The sequence below is a fragment of the Geotrypetes seraphini genome, chromosome 1 (genome assembly GCF_902459505.1).
Source record: "Geotrypetes seraphini chromosome 1, aGeoSer1.1, whole genome shotgun sequence".
Classification (NCBI taxonomy): Eukaryota; Metazoa; Chordata; class Amphibia; order Gymnophiona; family Dermophiidae; genus Geotrypetes; species Geotrypetes seraphini.
This window is the reverse complement of record NC_047084.1, coordinates 263586289-263605140: the sequence shown is the minus strand read 5'-3', so window position 1 is coordinate 263605140 and position 18852 is coordinate 263586289. Positions and strand designations below refer to the sequence as shown.

General features: G+C 47.0%; 1 protein-coding gene and 1 long non-coding RNA gene across 3 annotated transcripts in view; one reads left to right on the top strand and one right to left on the bottom strand.

The window, feature by feature from the left end:
• The window catches only part of NOP14 (NOP14 nucleolar protein), a 166661-nt gene extending 152961 nt beyond the window's left edge, over positions 1-13700 (bottom strand). The window contains exons 1-2 of the mRNA XM_033950448.1: positions 13486-13700; positions 12858-13004 (exon numbers count right to left, since the gene is read on the bottom strand). The gene's annotated coding sequence lies outside the window, so the exon portion shown is untranslated. The remainder of the gene's footprint in view (positions 1-12857; positions 13005-13485) is intronic.
• A 138-nt stretch (positions 13701-13838) lies between these two features.
• LOC117363132 lies at positions 13839-18051 on the top strand. Of its 2 annotated transcripts, none has more exons than XR_004539983.1 (3): positions 13839-13915; positions 16356-16474; positions 17083-18051. It is a non-coding gene; the product is annotated as an uncharacterized LOC117363132 (long non-coding RNA). The 2 variants fall into 2 exon arrangements; XR_004539981.1 differs by lacking the exon at positions 13839-13915 and adding an exon at positions 14846-15130.
• The last annotated feature ends 801 nt before the right edge of the window (positions 18052-18852 follow it).

Sequence of the window (18852 nt, the reverse complement as noted above, 5' to 3'; positions counted from 1 at the left end):
TCCTAGCATTCGTTCTGAATCTGTCCCCTTTCAACTTTTCCGAATGCCCTCTTGTTCTCTTATTTTTTTGAAAGTTTGAAGAATCTGTCCCTCTCTACTCTCTCTATGCCCTTCATGATCTTGTAAGTCTCTATCATATCCCCTCTAAGTCTCCTCTTCTCCAGGGAAAAGAGTCCCAGTTTCTCCAATCTCTCAGCGTATGAGAGGTTTTCCATCCCTTTTATCAGACGTGTCGCTCTCCTCTGAACCCTCTCGAGTAACGCCATATCCTTCTTAAGGTACGGCGACCAATATTGGACGCAGTACTCCAGATGCGGACGCACCATCACCCGATACAACGGCAGGATAACTTCTTTCGTTCTGGTAGTAATACCCTTCTTGATTATACTTAGCATTCTATTCACTCTCTTTGTGGCCGCTGCGCACTGTGCCGTCGGCTTCATTGTCATGTCCACCATTACCCCCAAGTCCCTATCTTAGGTACTCTCAATAACATCCCTCCCATTGTATAGTTGTACCTTGAGTTTCTGCTCTCCACATGTAATATCTTACATTTCTCAATGTTGAACTTCATCTGCCATCTCGTCGCCCATTCCCCTAGTTTGTTCAGGTCCCTTTGCAATTCTTCGCAGTCCTCTTTAGTCCGAGCTCCACTAAATAGTTTTGTGTCGTCCGCAAATTTTATTATCTCACACTTCGTCCCTGTTTCTAGATCATTTATAAATATATTAAATAGCAGCGGCCCAAGCACCGAGCCCTGTGGGACACCACTCATGACCCTCCTCCAGTCTGAGTAGTGGCCCTTCACTCCTACCCTCTGTTTCCTACCCGCCAACCAGTTTCCGATCCATCTATGTACGTCTCCTTCCACCCCATGATTCTTCAGTTTCTGGAGTAGGCGTTCATGGGGCACCTTGTCAAAGGCTTTTTGGAAATGTAATTTCTTCTGGACTAATAATCTCTGCCACTCTAGCTTGTGGTAAAAGAGGAACAGTATTCCTTCCAGAATTAAGCATATGTACACAGGGCCGGATTTAGATGAAAAGAAGCCCTAGGTTATTCCACTTATGAGGCCCTTTCACCTCCCATTTTTAAGTTTGTAAATTACATGAGAGATAATAAAATAAATCATTACTGTGATATATATCAATATGTTAAATGAAACATGTTGTTTATATGTTAAATGAAACATATTGTTTATAAAAAATGTGACACGGATCTTTGAGGCCCTAGGCTGAAGCCTAGTTAGCCTATAGGAAAATCCGGCCCTGCATGTACAGGTACTTTGCCTTTGTTAACATTTGCGAGTACATAGGCAACAATCACTGTTGAAGGCAGACTGATTGTCTGGGTTGGAACAACAGACACAGGACAATTTTATTTGAAACCCAATTTGTAACACTTTCCCAAAAGTATTTTTTTTCAGAAAGAAGTGGTATATACACTCCTTTATTTCCACAAAGCTTGACAAATCCCAGGTTTTCAATGGGTTTTCTTAATTCTTTCCTTTCTTGAACTTCAGCTCAAATTTGCCGTAAAATTTAGCTTCAGGATTCTCATCAAATAAGAGCTTTAACTCTGAAATAATTCTTTGGACAGTTGTAGACCCTTTTGATTCTATATTTTTAACTATGAAGATGCACTTAGAAATTAATGTTTAACCTAAACACTTGATATCTGCTTCAATACATCCCTTGATGGGAATTCTCAACTCATTAGCTGCTGTTAATTTTATCCAGTTAACTTGTTTTCCCACATGCTCAAAATGTTGTTCAAAACGTGTCTCCAAAATTGTTGACATATCAGATTTGGTGTCCAATATACGTGGAGGCGCATAAGTACATAAGTACATAAGTAGTCGCCTCCGCCGGGGCAGACCAGAGGTCCATCTAGCCCGGCGGTCCGCTCATGCCCATTAGGCATATTGCCTGATCTGCGGTCCTTGACTAATTTTATGCCTACCTCAACACTTATCTCTAAACTTTCCACTGCTCTTATCTGTACCCCTCAATCCCTTTGTCCTCCAGGAACCTATCCAGGTCATCCTTGAAACCCTGTACTGTGCTATTTCTTATTACGGCCTCCGGAAGGGTGTTCCATGTGTCCACCACCCTCTGTGTGAAGAAGAATTTCCTTGCGTTTGTTTTAAACCTGTCCCCCTTCAATTTCATCGAGTGACCCCTTGTTCTTGTGGTTTCTTTCAAATTGAAAAATCTATCCTTGTCAACCTTTTCGATGCCCCTCAGGATCTTGAAGGTCTCTATCATATCTCCTCTGAGTCTCCGCTTTTCCAGGGAGAACAACCCCAGCTTCTTCAGTCTGTCAGTGTATGTAAGGTTTTCCATACCCTTAATCAGTTTAGTTGCTCTTCTCTGGACTCCCTCAAGCATTGCCATGTCCTTTTTGAGGTACGGTGACCAGTACTGTACACAGTATTCCAGGTGCGGGCGCACCATAGCCCGGTACAGTGGCAGGATGACTTCCTTCGTTCTGGTCGAGATACCCTTCTTAATGATACCTAACATTTGATTTGCTTTCCTCGAGGCTGTGGCGCATTGTGCCGACGCCTTCAGTGTTGTGTCTACCATCACTCCCAGGTCTCTTTCAAGGTTACTGACCCCTAGCATTGATCCCCCCATTTTGTAAGTGAACATCGGGTTCCTTCTCCCTATATGCATGACCTTGCATTTCCCTACATTGAAGCTCATTTGCCACTTTTTCGCCCATTCTTCCAATGTCGTAAGATCCCTTTGGAGATTCTCGCAGTCTACCGTGGTTTCAACCTTGCTGAATAGTTTGGTGTCATCTGCGAATTTGATGACCTCGCATTTTGTTCCCGCCTCCAGGTCGTCAATGAATATGTTAAACAGGAGCGGTCCCAGCACTGACCCTTGAGGAACCCCGCTCGTGACCCCTTGCCAGTCCGAGTAGTGGCCCTTTACACCAACCCTCTGCTTCCTGTCTGCCAGCCAGTTTTTGATCCATCGGTGGACCTCCCCTCGCACCCCGTGATTCCATAGCTTCTTGAGCAACCGCTCATGTGGTACCTTATCGAAGGCTTTTTGGAAGTCTAGGTAGATTATGTCTATGGGTTCACCTTTGTCCACCTGGTTATTTACCCCCTCAAAGAAGTACAATAAGTTTGTGAGGCACGACCTACCCTTGCAGAACCCATGCTGGCTCGACCTTAGCTGTCCATTTTTTTCGATATGGTCACAGATGCTGTCCTTGATCAGCGCCTCCATCATCTTTCCCGGGACCGATGTGAGGCTTACCGGCCTATAGTTTCCCGGGTCGCCCCTTGAACCCTTCTTGAAGATGGGCGTGACATTTGCTATTTTCCAGTCCTCCGGGATCTCTCCAGTTTTTAGGGATAGGTTGCATATTTGCTGAAGTGTCTCTGCTATTTCATTCCTTAATTCCTTGAGCACCCTTGGGTGAATGCCGTCCGGGCCTGGCGACTTGTCGCTCTTTAGCTTGTCTATCTGCCTGAGGACCTCCTCCTGGCTCACCTCTAATTGGACCAGCTTGCTATCTTGATCTCCATTTTCTATTTCCTCTGGTTCCGGAATGTTGGATGTGTCCTCCCTCGTGAAGACCGACGTAAAGAAGTCGTTTAACTTGTCCGCTATTTCTTTTTCCTCCCTCAATACTCCCTTTCTATCCCCATCATCCAAGGGCCCCACTTCCTCCCTCGCTGGTTGCTTTCCCTTTACGTACCTGAAGAATGATTTGAAATTTTTTGCCTCTCCCGCTAGTCTCTCTTCATATTCCCTCTTTGCTCTCCTAACCACTCGGTGGCACTCCTTTTGGCTTTCCTTGTGTTCCTTTTGGTTGGCCTGCGTTTGGTCCTGTTTCCATTTTTTGTACGATGCTTTCTTGTCACTGATCGCTTTTTTTACCGCAGCCGTTATCCATGCTGGGTTCTTAATTCGATTTTTCTTGCACTCTTTTCTGAACCTGGGGACGTACAGGTTCTGTGCTTCGTGCACCGTACATTTGAGCAGTGTAGCGGAGCCGGTACCTGTGTCCTCAGTAATCCCGGACTCTGCTCACTTCAACGCGGCCCTCACGTGCTTCCTGCAAGTAGGAAGTCCTGCTGGAACAGCCTTGACAACACTGGAACTATAATGGTTACCAAAGAAAAATCAAGTCTTGGTTCAAAAATAAAATCGTTTATTGTGGCATGTGTGAGTCTATGCACAACTGGACCTGACTCCACAAATAATAATGATAGTCCAGCAACAAAACAAAACAAAACAGAGCTCAAATCAAAAGAGCTCAGTTACCACCTTAATTCAGGTAAGTAAACAATCCCCATAGTCCAAAATCATTGTTATTAGCTGGTCTAAGTAAATGTCCACAAATGTTGCTGCCTTCAAACTTCACCAAGTCTTCAGCAATAAAGCCAGCACGCTTGATAGTGCTACATGCAAGCCTATAGTTCTGCTGGCTGGTTCCCAATCAGCTTAGCTAAGCTGATGTGGGGGGAGGGGAGCAAGTGAATCCACCTTTTTAAACTTTTCTGTCAAACAGAATGCCACGAATGGCTCCACTAACCCACCCAAATGGTAAGTGGATTCTCCCCAAAGTTCCTTACTTCCCTCAGGTATCTTAACCCATTCAAAACCTAGTTCAAACACTTCAGGTATTCAGTCATTCAGCACTTGGGACAAAACAAACGTTTTTTTTTTTCTCCCTGTTCCAAATGAACACAGCAGTACCGGCCTCATTATATTCCCAAGGCAGCTTGCCTTGAGCAACCCCTCATTAGCTTAACCCTGCTATAATATAGACTGCACAGACCTGCCACTTAACTCCAGTCCATGCCGCAATCTTCAGGCAGTCCTTCTGTCTGTGTCCAGTCCATGGGTTCAAGTACTGGCTGCTGGCTGGTTCCAAGGTCAGTATCAGCCTCAGTCATTTCAATATCCTGGGGCTGCAGTGCTCCATCAGGTGAGTCCTCTCCTGTAGCTGGCCCAGGAAAGACTAACTTTCTCCTTCTGAGGGCAGCCTCTAAATTGCACAACTTCCCACGCCCTGTTCTCAGAGGGGGAGGAGTTAGTTGCACTGCCTTCTTAGGTTTAGCTGCATTCTTGCTTATTACCCTCAGCTGGGGACTAGCAGAGGGAGAGGTGTGTCTCAGAGGCTGTTCCAAGCTGTTCCTCTTAACAACCTCCACTCCCTGCAACTGGATTTTTTTAGACTTAAAGGGGCAGTCAGTAATTTCCTTCTTACTGCTCACTACCCTATCTCTTTCCTTAGTGCTCTGTATGTTAGGGGTGACCTTAGTCCTATCACGGCCAGGCACGAGTCCAGCTTTAGGGCTAGGATCGTGACAGCAGGGACCAGGCTCTTTCTACGGACTCTATCTCCTTTGTGCTGCCGTTGAGTTTCTTCCCCACCATTTTCCTCATTGCATCATAATTCCCTTTTCTGAAGTTGAGCGCTGTCGTTGTGGTTCTTTTCACCCTGGTTGATCCCAGTTCTAGTCTGCACTGGATCATATTGTGATCGCTGTTCCCCAGTGGGTCTAATACTGCTACTTCCTTTGCAGGTCCCCCCAGTCCACCGAAGATTAGATCAAGAGTGGCTACTCCTCGTGTAGGTTCCGTGACCAGCTGTTCCAGGAAGCAGTCCCTCGTGGCTTCCAGGAATTTGGTCTCTCTCTCGCAACTTGAGTGCCCGATACTCCAGTCTATCCCAGGGTAGTTGAAGTCCCCCATCACCACCACACTTCCATTTTTGCATACCTGCCGCAGTTCCGTCTCCAGGTCCCGGTCGATTTCTTCCGATTGGCCAGGCGGACGATAGTATAGGCCCAATTTGATGTCTGCTCCAGATCCTCCTGGTAGTTTAACCCATATTGATTCCAAGCCTTCCGACCTTACTGTTGTTTCCATTTTGGTTGAGGGTATGGAGTCCTTTATGTATAGCGCTATTCCTCCACCCTTCTTGTGTGTTCTGTCTCTCCTGTAAAGTTTGTACCCTGGTATGACCACATCCCATTTATTGTCATCAGCCCACCATGTTTCTGTGATTCCAATTATATCCAGGGCTTTTTGACTGGCTATAATTTCCAGCTCTCCCATTTTGGCCCTGAGGCTCCTCGCATTCGTGTAGAGGCAATATAGGTCCTGATTTGTCGCCCGCCCTGCTGTTTTCTTTCCTTGGCTCAACGGTCCCACCTGGCTTTCCTTTGCTCGGTCCTCCACCTCCCGTGGCGTGTCTGTTCTACCCCCAGCCAGTTTCCCCTTTTTTGGATGGTCCCCTGGCTCTCCTGTCCCCTGGCTCTCCTGGCCCTTTTTCTGAAGATTTCCACTTATCCCTTTTGTCCAAAAGTTCCCTCCCAGTCCCTTTGTCCAAAAAGTCCCTCTCAGCCCCTTTGTCCCAGAGTTCCCAATCGGTCCTTTTACCAAAAAGTGTCCCCTCAGTCCCTTTGTCCAAGAAGCCCCTCATAGTCCCTTTGCCCAAGAATTTTCTCTCAGTCCCTTTGTCCATCAGATCCCACTCGGTCCCAAGCTCTCTTTTGCAATGTCCTTGCTCAGTATCATTTTTTGATACCAATGTCCGGTGTGTCGAGGCCAGATCGACTTCCGGCTTTCCCCTTCTCCTCAGTTTAAAGCTAGGTCTATGGCGTTTTGGATGTTTCTTGCCAGCTGCCTCGTCCCAGCTGTGCTCAGGTGCAGTCCATCTCTCCTGTAGAGCTTGTTCTTCCCCAAGAAGGTCGTCCAGTTTCGAACAAAGTGGAATCCCTCCTCCTCGCACCATCTCCTCAGCCATCCGTTCATTTCTTGTAGTTCGCTCTGTCTTCTTGCGTCTGCTCTCGGTACTGGCAGGATCTCCGAGAAGGCTATCCTCTTTGATCTCAGCTTCAGTTTCCGCCCCAGGATCCTGAACTGCTCTGTCAGTGTAGTCCGGTTGAAATTTTTCCTGCTGACGTCATTGGTTCCAATGTGGATTACAACTGCCGTCTCCTCCGTCTCATCTCCCTCCAGGATTCTATCAATTCTGCTGATGACGTCCGTTGTTCTTGCCCCCGGGAGACATGTCACAAGTCGGTCCTCCCTCCCTCCGGCAATGTGACTGTCCACTTCTCTCAGGATTGAGTCTCCCACTACAACAGCAGATTTCCCTTTCTTCAGATGTCTCTCTGGTCTCAGGTCCGTGTCCTCCGGGCTCTGCTGGATCTCCGCTGGTCCTTCCGCCAGGTCCTGTTGGGTGTCATCATCCGCATTTTCAGACCTTACGCAAGGTCCTTCTCCCATGGTGTTTGGTGGTTCCTGACCTCCGGCTGCCGGTTCCCGTCTGATATGCTGGTGGTCCTGGGCCTCTGCCATCTGCCAGGCCTCCTCTATGAACTTCTCGAGCTCTCTGACTTGTTCTGTGATGTGGCTCTCTCTGGTAGTATCCTCAATTTCCCCACACTGTTCCTCTATTGAGCAGAGTCCCTCCAGTTCCTGAACTCTAACCTGCAGTCTTCCGACCTCCCTCTTCAGGCTATCCAGTTCCTGGCATCGATTGCATATGTATGCCTGCCTCCCAGAGGGGAGGTAGTCATACATATGACATGCGATGCAGTATACTGGGTAGCCCTGCTGGATTCCTGCAGCCTCCATTTCTCTGTTTTCTTTCCTGTGTTCTGTAACAGAAGAGAGGGAAAGAGAATGAGAATGAGTAGAGAATAAATTTAGAGAAAATGTACCTCAGGAATTTCTCTACTGTGCTGCCTGTGCTCCTGGCTCCTCCTTAAGGCTCCTCCGCACGCCTTCGCCGCGCGCCGAACGGCTGCACGCCGTTGGCTCCCTGCCTTTTAAGGGGGAGCCCGCTGGCCGAAGCCGCTGACGCGATGCGGGTAGGCGGAGCTAACTCTCGCCCGCCCCTGGCTCACCGCGTCCCCCTCGCCTCTCCGCTTTCCTGCTCGCTGCCGCTGGAATCGGCAGCGAGCCCTGAAGCCTCTGCGTTCGCCTGCCTGCTCTCCTGTCCTGGCCGCGGCTCCCTGCCTTTTAAGGGGGAGCCCGCTGGCCGAAGCCGCTGACGCGATGCGGGTGGGCGGAGCTAACTCTCGCCCGCCCCTGGCTCACCGCATCCCCCTCGCCTCTCCGCTTTCCTGCTCGCTGCCGCTGGAATCGGCAGCGAGCCCTGAAGCCTCTGCGTTCGCCTGCCTGCTCTCCTGTCCTGGCCGCGGCTCCCTGCCTTTTAAGGGGGAGCCCGCTGGCCGAAGCCGCTGACGCGATGCGGGTGGGCGGAGCTAACTCTCGCCCGCCCCTGGCTCACCGCATCCCCCTCGCCTCTCCGCTTTCCTGCTCGCTGCCGCTGGAATCGGCAGCGAGCCCTGAAGCCTCTGCGTTCGCCTGCCTGCTCTCCTGTCCTGGCCGCGGCTCCCTGCCTTTTAAGGGGGAGCCCGCTGGCCGAAGCCGCTGATGCGATGCGGGTGGGCGGAGCTAACTCTCGCCCGCCCCTGGCTCACCGCGTCCCCCTCGCCTCTCCGCTTTCCTGCTCGCTGCCGCTGGAATCGGCAGCGAGCCCTGAAGCCTCTGCGTTCGCCTGCCTGCTCTGCCTGCATAATCATAAAAACATCTAAGTCCTAACATCATAAAAACATCTAAGTCCCCTTTTGGCCTAGGCCCTAAACGCTGAAAGTAGAAGGAGGGAAAATGTCTATTCTCAAAAAAAACGTCCAAAAGGAGGTTTTTTTAATGATAATGGCCTGCCTCTACATTCAGCTGTTTAAACGCCCAGACCACCACAACGTCTACACTTACCACATAATCAATGAAAAAAAAAGATTAAGTCCCAAACGCCCAACACAAAAGCTTTTAGGCGAAGGAGGGCCAGTCTGCCAAAAAGAACACTGGTTACAGAATCTGATGTAGGCAGCTGTCCAGGCCTACCTCGGTAATGAGACCTCGCACGCTATATACTGGTTTCAATAAGTATATATTTATTTAGTTAATCAGTAACAGCTTACAGGAATAAATCATTCAGCATATAGCATAACAGAAGGTGATCTCCAGGCCTAGAGATCCTCTGATGTCTGTTCTGACCTCTCCCTTCTAAAGGCCTGGTTTTTATACATTTCTTAGTGGCCAACACCACGTTGGTCTACATCACATGATACATCCTTATTGGCTACTTTCCTATGCTTTACTGCCAAGTTACATTCCTTTATTGGCTGGTTGACCTGCGTCATGTTATATGTTCACCCTGTTTCCCGTAAGACCTAACCTATTCCCCGAAATGCCTGTTTCTATACCATATATGCATTTCCGAGCAATAAACCTCCTCCCAACTGCAAATATTTCTGACACTTGCTATTAGATGATATTTCTTGTGAATTCTATCTTCTGAGAATTCTGTCTTCTGACCATAGTCTGTTTATCTCTTCATGATATCTGGCTGGGCGGGCCTTGGTGTAAAACCACAGCATACCCACAGCCTCAGGACCTGTTGCTTTTTCTCTAGTTTTACTGCTACAGTAGCTAATTGAACTTAAAAACAGCGCATTTCCCCATCTTTGCATGCTCTTTAGTCAATGATGTGAAATATCTTTTCACAGCTAATCTACTGTTTCCATTAGCTGCAGAGATAAGATACTAGTTGCAGGGGGAGAGAAAGGTTTTTGTAAAGAGAACAGTTTCTGTGAGCTTATGTTTTTTCCTTATCCCACTTCACCTGGTTTAATAATGTCAGGACTTACAGGGATCCTTCAGAACTCCCATGCTTTTTCTTCTTTCCATCTCCCTCCTCCTCTCAAATCCGCGCCCGCCCGCCGGCCCCCCCCCCTGGCTCATATCTACTGCTGTGATTTCCCCCCCCCTGACACAACTGGGGCAGGAGGGAGCCCAAGCCCTCCTGCCCAGAGAGCAACAACCTCCCCGACTCGATTGGGGCGGGAGGGAGTCCAAGCCTTCCTGCCCTGGAGACTGTCACCCTCCCCGACACGATTGGGGCAGGAGGGAGCCCAAGCCCTCCTGCCCCGGTGCCCCCCTCCCCCACTAAAATACAGGCAGGAGAGATCTCAGGCCCTCCTGCCCTGATGCAGCCCCCCCCTGTCTGGCCCCCCCGAACCCCTGATCGGCCCCTCCCAAACACCCCCCCCGCCACCGGCAAGACCCCCCCCGCCAACTCCGCAACCCCATCCCCTGTACCTTAAGAATGTTGGCTGGATGGATGGGTCCCAAGCCCGTCCTTCCATCTGGCCTGCCATCCTCAGAATGGCGGGCCTTATTGGCCCAGGTGCCTCAAGCCCTGCCCACAGGTGGGGCCTTAGGTGCCTGGGCCAACCAGAATAGGCCCGTTGCCTTAGGCTCCTCCTTTGGGCGGGGCCTTAGGCACATGGGCCCAACCCAGCCCATGTGCCTTAAGCCACGCCCACAGGAGGGCCCTAAGGCAACTGGGTCTATTCCAGTTGGCCCAGGTGCCTAAGGCCCCACCTGTGGGCGGGGCTGAGGCACTTGGGCCAATCAGCCCTAAGGCCCGCCATTCTGAGGATGGCGGGCCTGTCAGACAGACAAGCTTGGGACCCATCTGTCTGGCCAATGTTCCTAAGGTACCGGGGGAGGGTGTTGGGGGGTTGGGGTCATGGGGTCGGCGGGGGTCTCACAGGTCGGCGGGTGGGGAGGGCGATCACTGGTTTTGGGTGGCCGGACGTGGGGGGGGCTGTGTCGAGGCAGGAGGGCCTGGGATCCCTCCTGACCCAATCTTCTCAGGGAGGGTGCCAGTCTCCGGGGCAGGAGGGTTTGGGCTGCCTCCTGCCCCGGTCATGTTGGGGGGGGCAATCGCTATCACAGCAGGAGAGATGAGCCATCTCTACTGCCACGATTGTTGCTGGGGGGGAGGGTAGGCAAGTTACTGGGGCTGCTGAGCTGATCGCAGCAGCCGCCATCAGCTCAGCGGCCCCTTTTTCGGCACTTATACCTGTTCTGACTTGGTCTAAGTCAAAACGTATAAGTGCTGACTAGGCAACCTGTCTAAACCTTTGGTTATACTATGTCTAGGTTGGCACACCTTCTGTCCTCTCCCCTTCTCTAAAAACGCCTCTTTTCTCTCTATGTGTTTACAGGCAGGGGAAAGGCCTAAGTTGGTTTTAGATACATCTAACACCAGTTTTGGTTATGGGTACTTGGACGATCAGGCTTTTGATCATCCAAGTACCCATTTAGGGAACTTTTTAGACATTTTTTAAAATTTTATTTTATTATGAGCCCCATAAGGTTTTCACCCCACAAATTGTTGCTTCAATAATTGGACTTTTTCCAATTGGTTTTCTTCCACGTGACCTCTCCCTGCTACATTTGCACTGTAGGTACTGAAGAATGTTTTTCACTAGGAGTCTTTTTTCTTACAGACGCAGTTTCTGGAAAAATCAAGCTTTTAGTTAAACCTGATGGACCTTCTCCAGGATCTCCTTTTCTTTCCATTACTCTAATCTCATGAGTAATTTTCCTTTCACTTAAGCATCTCACTTAAAGAATCTCAATAATTTTAAATCTAATCTTAAAACATTTCTTTTCAGAGATGCTTTTGAGATCTATATTTAATTTTTTGTTCAAAAAACTCAGACAACAGGCCTTACATCAAACACTCCCTTTTTACCTTTTGTTTTTTTTCCTCCCATTTTCTTTTATTTTAAGCAATGTATCCTCCCTATTTGCCCATTTGTATTATGTTGCATCTGTATTGTAATTGTTTATCCGTTCCCTTTATGTTATATTTTTTTATATTTTAAACTTTTTAACACTTTGTATTAATTAGAAACCACTTTGATTATAAAAGTGGTATATCAAGACTTAAATAAACTTGAAACTTCTCAACTGTAATGACCTGGTTCATTACAGTTAAAACAGATTACTTTAGTCCTATTCCTTCTTCCTCTCTCAGATGGAGGTCTTTGGAAACTGAAATATGTCATGGGTTTCTGTCAAAAATAGTCTTGGCCACATTCAGCAATGCTGAAGCCACTGTGATGCTTTGCTCTTCACTTTGTGAGGCTCCTGCCACATGCACATTCTCCTCTGGACAACCCCAATCTCCTTCTCTCCTCTGTTGGAGAACCTTAGGAGTAGACTTCTCTAACACTGGCACTTGATTTTCTTCTGCCCATTGACTGCAGCCTGTAGCATATCTGGGAAAACTATTTCAGGTCCCGCTTCAATACTCTTTTTCAACTCTCTATGCAAATACCATACCAACTCTTGTTGGCTCCAAAGTATAAATCTTGTATCCCGCAAATGTCAGCTAGGAATCATTGCAGCTTACACGATAATAGAATTGCTACAGAGACACAGATATTATATAGAAAATGCATGAAAGTTATCATCCACTTCTTCCAGACCATTCACAAATATTTCTTTCAAGATTTTTTTTGTATTTCCAATATAGGAATTGTCTTGAACTACTATTTTTGTTAGCTTGTCTTAAAAAACATATGCATAATTTCTTATGGATTCTTTATATAATTGTTTATGGTCATAGAATTCTTTTAATCTTTCAGTGATAGGCACTTGATCCCCATATACTCGGTTCAACAGTTCAAAGATGTCTTTCAAAGTACTTGAGTCAGTGACTAACATAAATTTAACTGTCTCCTTTGCCTTTCCTTTCAAATTATCTTTCATGATTTATATCTGATCTTCAGATGGAATCCTTAAAGTTTTTAGAGCAGCATTAGTCTGTTTTATCCATTCTTCAGTAGTTGGATCACCCTGTTTCACTGGTGTACCTGAAAAATATCTATTATTATTTATTTTTTAAATCTCTGGGTATGTATAAAGTTGCAACTTCTGTTGGAAACACTGATTTTGAGCTCACCTCAGGCACTCTTACAGTCTCCTATGTTTTTTCAGCTAACTGACCTATCACTTCCATGGCTTGGGCAAAAGCATCCTTCTGCTCCTGGAATTGTGCTTCTTGAATCCTTGGCTTCACATTTAAAATTTCTAGTTCTTCCATTTTATCTTCAGGGACCAGGCCTAGACCAAAAATTGAGTGTTGTGCAAAACCTACAAAAAAATAAATTTAAGAATTTGAATTCTGTCACCATGATGCCAAAAAAGTAATCTCCCCCCCTAGTGGTGATGTGATGTAATTATGTTACAATTTAATTATTACGATTTAAATGGATTGTGGCATGGAATGCTGCTACGATTTGGGTTTTTGCTAGATACTTGTGACTTAGATTGGTCTCCATGAAGACAGGATACTGGGCTAGACGGACCACTGTTCTGACCCAGTAAGGCAATTCTTATGTTCTTATGAGATGTTATAATCACAGTCAGGTGGTTCAATAGGTTTCCTCTTCAATTCATACAAACACAGAAGTTAAACATTTAAATATTTGCATTTATTTGTTGCAATTAAAAAAAAAAATCCCAACAACAATTTTAGTTCTGCTCCTTTTTACATTGATTGGTCCGTAAGTCTATTTGGCTAACCCACTATTTTAAATTTATATTAGTATTAAGCATAGCAAGGAACACCCACCTTTTAGCATGCAAACATTTCTGGCAGGTTGGAGCTGTCGGTAGCATGAAGATAGAAACATTGTACCAAAATTTTAAACATTTACTTGAATTTTAAAGTCAGCAGCCATGGGTGTGTTTTATGTACATGTGTGTCCTGTGCCTAACAACTGAGTCTAAAATCATCATGGAACACACACACACATATCTTGATGGGGGTGCTGGCATCTCTCTGCCCTCCCCCCTTGCCAGACTCATGCCCTCCCTTCCCCTGTATCTCTTTAAATCTTCACCAGTGCATGCAACTTCTCCGGACTGCTGCTCGCGCAGGCCTGGCTCCTCTCTGAAATTACTTCCTGGTCGCAGAGCCAGGAAGTGATTTTAGAGGGAAAGCCAATGCCGGCGTGAGCAGCAGGCGGAGAAACTGCTCACCCTGGCAAATATTTAAAGAGGTATGGGGGAAGGGAGGGCATGAGTGTGGCATGGTAGGGCAAGGAAGCAGCAGGGGGGTATAAAAGGAGCAGGAGGTGGAGAGGAGGGCATGGGGGGTGCTACCGCCCTGTGTCCTCTTACCCTCGCTATTTGGTCTTACAGAAAGGGTGGTAGATGTGTGGAATAGTCTCCCAGTAAAGGTAGTGGAGACATAGACAGTGAATTAAACAAAGCGAGGGACAGGCACGTGGGTTCTCTTAGGAAGAGGAGAAGATAGCGAATGCTACAGATGGGCAGAATGGATGGGCCATTTGGCCTTTATATGCTCTCAGGTATCCATGTTTCTAATCAGGTCTCTGCACTCTACTGGGCCAGCACATTTGAGCTCTGCATACTGCTCAGCTCTTGTGTACAAGTGCCATGTTCCTCCCCCTTTTACCATCAATCTTCAACACAAACAGCGTGCATATAAGTAGCCCATTGCCAAATCATCCTGTAACCTTATGTTGTGCACCCATTTCCAGAGTTTTGAACATCTGCCCCTTCAGTCTCCGATTGGCAGAAATAAATCAGAGTGGCACAGTGATAGAGGGAAGGGGAAGTAGAGCCTTAAGCTCTGAGGGTACAGAGAGTGGTTCTTAAAATACCCAGGAAGGGGCTCATGATGAATGCTCAGACAAAAATATAAGCCAGTTAAAGGGAGTGGGAAATACTGTTAAGCAAAGGGGAAGGAGGGGGAACATGAAGCTCAAGTGGAAGGAGTAGGAATTGGTGAGAGTCTTTTTCGTCTTGGGAAGAAAATAAGGAAATATTTAGAAAAATATGGAGATATATGGAAGAAAGCCAGGGGTTTCTGTTGAGGGTTAGGGGAGTTAGAGGAGCTGCTGAATTGATCTTAGCCTCATAGCTTTAGCCCCTCCCAGCCACGGGTCGCCTAAGCAGAGGTAGAGAAACAGGAAGAAAGAAAGGGGAGTTAAGCCAGATGCAGATCCGTGCTAGGAGGCAGTCTGTGCAGGAGACGGAGGATGTAGAAGGGATGAAGCTGAGGGAGAACTGCTGCAGCCTGAGATTGAAATCGAGCGAGCGGGAAAGGGAAGACGATCCCAGGCAGGCTGCAGCGGGCATACACTGCTTCTAGCCCCCCCGAGATGTGTTCTCCTCCCTGCCACTCCGCGCCCTGATGATGGAGATTGAAAACATTGTAGCTAACACTGTGCTGCTGAAAGCTCGGGAAGGTAAGAGCAAGACATCCAGGGGCGCTGGCAGCTAGAGGCTTCTCGGCCGCACCGAATGTTTCTTTTGCACCCTCTCACCTGTGGCTATGGTAGACAGACTTTGCAGGGGGAAAAGAGGTTCCGCAGCCTACGTGAAAGAAAAGTGCCCAGGATGTTTTGATGCGAGGCCGGTTACTCAGGATCCATGTGCCTGCATCGTTTAACGAGCTTAATCCATTCCTGTCATTATGACATGTGCATGCTTGCAGCCGGGGATTTGAGGTGCCTTAGCTAGTATTAAATGTACAGTGACTGGACAGGCGGATGGCGCTCTATACTTCTCTCTGTATTAGCCGGAAGCTGCTTTCAGCTTGTTGCAGAGGAAACGTTGCTGTTTTGAAGGGAGGGATCAGGACTGGCTTTGGACTGGGGGGAGGGAGACTTTGGTCAGTTGCAATCTTTTCTGGTGTCTGTCCTGCGTAGGGGCGGTTACTGGAGCCAGGTTAGAGGGAGCCAGATGTTTGCAGGCATGATTGCCTGCCAGGGACCTTTTGGGGTTTTGCTTAGCTATGGCTTAAGAAGTCAGGTATTTTCTCAGATGATTGTCTGGCTACATGCTATACTGTATTTCACATTTGTTACATTTTCGCGAAGGGACGAATCATCTGCAGTTATTTTCTACTGTGTGTCTCTGCCAAATACCCAATATAACTATAGAAAACGCCCCTATTTTAATTAGTACAGTATTGTCCTTTAATCAGGAAGTCTAAAGGTGTCATTCTAAAAAATGCATATAGCTGTATGCACGCATTTGTATGTAACACTGCATTTGAGAAAACATTCCATCCCTCTTAACACTGAACTGCGAACGTACTTACTATATTCCAAATGTTTGATACAATTGCATTTAACACATCTGATCGCAAAGGGTACACATTGCTGAGGATTAGTGAAACGGTGATAATCTACTGAAAAATTTGCCTTCAATTAGATGTACACTATCTCTTGTACATCTGTTGTGGATGTGTGTGTGAAGTTTGTACATGAAATTAACGTATAAAAGAAATCTTGCATTTGTTCTGTCTTGCAGAGTATCTGATTTAGTAGTTTCACCTTCTGCTTGTAATGCAATACCTAGAAATCATAATTTAGAGTATTTAAATGGTTGTGTGAGGTTGTTATGTACTTTTTGAAAAGTCAAACTATGAAATTTATGCCACATGCATGAACCATTTTTTTTTAACAGATATGCAACCTTTAGCTCCATAATAGGAGTTTTTCTTTCCAGCTGAACACGTGTGCATTTTGGTACTTCAAACAGTAGGACATTTGAGAACACTTTTCTTCACTGCCCCCCTCCCATAGGTAGGTTATTTATTAATAAGACTGTAGCATCTTTTTATAATTGTAAGACCACATCACTATGGCCCTTTAATGTGTGGCATAAATAATGTATTATGTAAGATTGGATGGGAGAGGGGAGGAAATACATAAATTCAAGTCCAGGTGACTGGCATAATTTTTCCAAGGCTATAAATATTTCAAAGGAAGCAGTGTTTGTAATTGTTTTGGTTTTTTTTTTTCATTGCTTTGGATTCTTTTGGAAAAAACTTGAGCATATCTGCATCAGTCTGTTCGGCTGGGTTAAGGTAGAAAGCCACCGGAGCTTGTTTCACAAAAATGCTTGAGTACCTGAATGTAAAACTGTTTAGACAACCTCCATTGATAGTCAGTATATAAATAATAATAAAACTTGAAACATAAGGTTGCTGAGGCTGTTTTTTCTTTCACTGGGGTCAGAAGTTTCTAATGGAGGCCTTGGCGGAAAGCCCTCAGCAGGGAGGCAGCAAGTGTTGTGATGGCATGAAAAATGAATGGAACTTGACTGCTGGGTGCACACAAGAAATGGTTTTAATTAGGGTGAAGATCCTATTTCCTAGAAAATATGAAAATGATTTTTTTTTTTTTTTCAGCAAAATAAATCCACCATATCCTTCTTCATGATTGAAGCTGATTTTTATTTCAAGTTGTGCATCTGTGGAAATGTTGCTGAGTGCAGCCTTGTACAAAACAATGTATTTCCTCTTTACAATGCATTTTGCACAATGTATTTCCATCATTCCACAATTCCATCATTGCCACCAATGCAGACTATCCTACATCCTGTTATTCACTATCGCAGGGCCGCTCAGGAGATGAGCCTGAAGTGGAAGAGCTTAAGGAAGAACTTGACTTGAATGCCAAGCCATCACTTTGTCTTTTTCCTCTTGCCTTGTCTGGAACTACGGGCTCTGTCCAGCAGGGAGCCTTTTCTCAGGACAACATTCAACTCAAACTCTACTCCCCCTTGACCTCTGCTCTCCACCCTAGCCAGCAGTTTAAGCATCCCCTCTACCTGTAACCCCCTACCCTGGCATCCTGTTTGTCTGTTTTGATTGTTTAGATTATAAGCTCATTAAAGCAGGGACTATTTCCTTTGTGACTCTGAGCTGGATTCGCTAACTATCGCATCTGTAAATGTAACAATTTGAAAAAGACGAGTCACTCTCTAAAAACTGCGCATGCAAATGAGGTTTGTGATAGCGATTGGCACATGCATAGAATACACCACTCAAATTTTTTAAAAAAGAGACCCTTGAATCAAAGATCGGCAGGAGGGATGCCCACTCCCTCACACCACCACCACAACCAAATACCTGATACTCCCCAGCAGCAGGAGGGAAACCCACTCCCTCTCGCCACAGCAGCCCACCTCCACAACAACCTAAAACACCCCTGGCAGCAGGATAGATGCCCACTCCCTCCCGCCACCACCAGCCCCCCAACAACCAAGCACCTGACACCCCCGGCAGCATGAGAGATAACCACTCCCTCCCACCGTCTCCCAACCTTCTGACAACCCTCCATGCCCCTGACAAACACACCTACCCCCCGCACCTTTTGCATGAAGGCCGGCTGGAGGGATGCCTCCAGCCAGCAGGTCTCTTCAAAATGGCAGGCTTTTCTCATCCTGGCACATCCTAGGAGGGAGGGGCCTAAGTCTCTGATTGGCCTTAAATACCTGAGCCAATCACAGCCTTAGGACCTTCCCCAGCACATCCCAGGGTGCACCGGGAAGGGGAAGGCCCACCATTTTGAAGAGGCAGGCCTGCCGGCTGGACGAAATTGACATCCCTCCAGCCGGTCTTCATGCTAAAGGTATGGGGGGAATGTTGGGGGGAGTTTGTCGGGAGTGGGGGGTGAGTTGTCGGGGATTGGGTGGCAGCGGCAGCAGGAGGGAGTGGGCATCTCTCCTGCTACTGGGGGATGTTGGATGTTTGGTTGTCGGGGGGAGGGTGGGCGGTGAGAGGCAGTAGGCATCCCTTCTGCTGCTGAGGATGTCAGGTGTTTGGTTGTTGGGTTTGTCAGGGGACCTCAGCAACAGCGGCGGGAGGAAGTGGCGGTCTCTCTTTGGTCGATTTGGCGGTCTCTTTTTTTAAAAAAATAAATAAATAAAATTTGTGGGGGGAGGGGTGTGACTTGTTAAACCTTACTTTCCTGTCAGTGCCTGAGCCAATCAGTGCTCAGACACTGATCGTAAAGTAAGGCTACGACAGCTCAGACCCTGCCAGAAAATTTTGTGTGCAAATGTGGTACAGCAGCTTTGGGAATCACCTGGCAATGATAGAGAATCACCCGGAGTGCCCCTATTAATATTGAGCACATTTTACTAACATTTTAATATTAATGACCTCATTGTACTA